Source organism: Geospiza fortis, unplaced genomic scaffold, assembly GCF_000277835.1.
Source record: "Geospiza fortis unplaced genomic scaffold, GeoFor_1.0 scaffold289, whole genome shotgun sequence".
In the NCBI taxonomy this organism is placed as follows: domain Eukaryota; kingdom Metazoa; phylum Chordata; class Aves; order Passeriformes; family Thraupidae; genus Geospiza; species Geospiza fortis.
Window position 1 is genome coordinate 953,136 of NW_005054478.1, and position 3,032 is coordinate 956,167.

Below are 3,032 nucleotides of genomic sequence, written 5' to 3' on the forward strand. Positions count from 1 at the left end.
TCCTGCTGCCACATTTTTCCCCTCAGAAAACGCACTTTTGTCAAAAGATTTCCCCCTGTATGAATAATATTTGATGGAGAAAGCTGTGAAAGATTCATGTCAACTTGTTTCCTTTCAATAATGTCAAAACACTTGGTTTGGATGTTCTTGTTTAGTTTTGACTTTTATTATTCTAATGTGGAAGTGATTTTACTTTGAAACATTCATCAGGAGGAATGTTTCGATCTTATTGAAGTAACATGTTTTGATATTTTTGATATTTTTGAATCATTCCTTTTTTTTCTTTTTTTTTTTTTTTTTAATGGAACTTCTGCCCTGCTCAATATTTTACTCCCTCACACAAAGAAATGCAGGAACCAGGGGATTTTTCTCAGGTGAAAAAATGGAATTTCCAAATAAACTCCCATTTCCTGACCTCTGTAAGGTGATGAAACCTTCGGAGCTGTGTTTGCCTGCTGCTGACAAGGAGAGGGTGGGAATTGGGAGCTCTAATTCCTCATTTTCCTCCCATTTTTAACCCCCTGATTTCCGCTGGGGTCACGCAGAGCGACAGGAAAGGGTGAGGAGGGAGCAGACCCTGCAGTGATGTCTTAATTCTCTCTCATCCAAGGCTCAAAATGCTGATTTTACCTCCCTTGGCTGCGTTTTTTCTGAGCTCCTGGTGCCCTCAGCGCATCCTGATTTTACTGATGCCGCACATTCCCAGCTCCCTTTGGAATTCCAGCTCTGGAAATTCTGCTTTTCCCTAAGCTGGAGCTGCTTGGTGCAGAATTCTGTGGTTCCCATCCCTGCAGGGCCACCAGCCCAAGCTCAGGGAAACATTTGGGGCTGGCTCTGGGGTTTTGGCATCTCTGATCCTCCTGGGGAAGCTCCCATGGGCTGGATGGGGCTGCCACGGCTCAGGAAGGAATTTTTTGTGTCCATTTGTGGAGTTTTGGGGCTGCCACGATGGGAATTTTTTATGTCCATATGTGGAATTTTGGGGCTGCCACAATTGGAATTTCTGGTGTCCATGTGTGGAATTTTGGGGCTGCCAGAATGGGATTTTTTATGTCCATTTGTGGAGGAGTTTCAGGGCTGCCAGGATGGGAATTTTTTGTGTCTATGTGTGGAATTTTGGGGCTGCCATGATGGGGTCAGGCAGGAATTTTTTGTGTCCATTTGTGGTGTTTTGGGGCTGCCACAATGGGAATTTTTTATGTCCATATGTGGAATTTTGGGGCTGCCAAAATGGGAATTCCTTGTGTCCATTTGTAGAGTTTTGGGGCTGCCACAGCGGGAACTTTTTATGTCCATGTGTGGAATTTTTGGGGCTGCCACGATGGGGTCAGGCAGGAGTATTTGTGTCCATTTGTGGAATTTTGGGGCTGCCACAATGGGGTTTTTTTAATGTCCATTTGTGGAGGCGTTTTAGGGCTGCCAGAATGGGAATTTTTTGTGTCTATGTGTGGAATTTTGGGGCTGCCACAATGGGATTTTTTTTTATGTCCATTTGTGGAGGAGTTTCAGGGCTGCCAGAATGGGAATTTCTTGTGTCCATTTGTGGAGGAGTTTTGGGGCTGCCACAATGGGAATTTTTTGTGTCTATGTGTGGAATTTTGGGGCTGCCACGATGGGGTCGGGCAGGAATTTTTTGTGTCCATTTGTGGAGGAGTTTTGGGGCTGCCAGAATGGGAATTTCTTGTGGCTGAGTGGCAGCAGGGAGCATCCCCAGCCCCCAGGTCCCTGTCAGACACGCTGATAAATGTTCCACATCCACTCCTTCCCATCCCTGCTCGTTGCTATTCCTTGAGTTTTCCAGCTGAATTTTCATTTCATGCTAAGCACTGTTGGCCTTGTGCGTTTTTTGAGGGGAGGAATGAACAGTTCAGTGCATCTTTAACACCCAAAATTTTCATTTCCCATCCCTAATATGCAAGTGCAGCTCCTAAACAGTTGGATTTAAAAAGTGTGCAGGAAGATCCATAAATCCTGGCAAAGTGCTTTGACTGAGAGGCAAAAAAACTCACTCTATTTCATGAAAACTTTTAATATTAATTTATGTTAAATTATTTTGGGGATGCTTCATTAGCTAGCAGTGAGTTTTCAGCTCGAGATGCTGCAGGAGCTCCGTGACTTCTGCTCGAAATACACCTGGATGTGGAGTTGCCTGGAGCCAGAATAATAATGAGGGTGCTCGTTGTTATTCCAGCCAAATTGGGATATTAGAGGGAGCCATGCAAATCTCAGCTCCCGTGGTTTGCCTCTGTAAAGGAAGTGTCAGAAAAGAGATTTCCAATTTGGTGCAAGAAATTGAAAACGGGGAGGAAAAAGACAGCGAGGCTGATCGGAGATGATGGGGATAAAAACGAGAGGAGTGTGGAGCAGATAAATAATGTGGGAACACTCAGGAGGAATGAAAGAATGAAGTTTTTGGGGATAAAAACCAGAGGATTGGGAGGGGAGTGAGAAGCAGATAAATAATGTGGGAAAACTCAGGAGGAATGAAGTTTTTGGGGATAAAAATGAGAGGATTGGGAGAGGAGAGAGTGTGGAGCAGGTAAATTATGTGGGAACACTCAGGAAAAATGAAGAAGCTTTTGGAGCTAAAAACCAGAGGATTGGGAGAGGAGAGGGGAGTGGAGCAGAAAAATAATGTGGAAACACTAAAGAGGAATGAAGGAATGAAGTTTTTGGAGCTAATAGTGATCCAGGACTGGGAGCCTTTTGGAAATGGGATTGAGGGTAACAGGAGATAACGGGAAATTGTGCCTGGGGTTTATTTGGAGTCCAAATGCACAGAGAGAGAGAGGGATTAACTCTGTGTAGAGACAAGGCAGGAATGGGAATGGGATTTAGGAGAGAATCAGGTTTGCCACAACCTGGCTGGGCCTCAGCCCGTTCCCCACACCCAAATTTTCTCTTCCAGCCCCTTCCCACACCCAGATTCTGTTTTCTCTCTTCCAACCCCTTCCCCACACCCAAATTCTCTGTTCTCTCTTCAAATCCCTTCCCCATACCCAAGTTCTCTGTTCTTTCTCTTCCAGCTCTTT

The 3,032-nt window shown here is 44.9% G+C and overlaps 1 protein-coding gene across 1 annotated transcript in view; it reads left to right on the plus strand.

Annotated features, from left to right (window-relative positions):
- CSMD2 (CUB and Sushi multiple domains 2) overlaps positions 1-3,032 on the plus strand; it is a 225,955-nt gene that overhangs the window by 121,689 nt on the left and 101,234 nt on the right.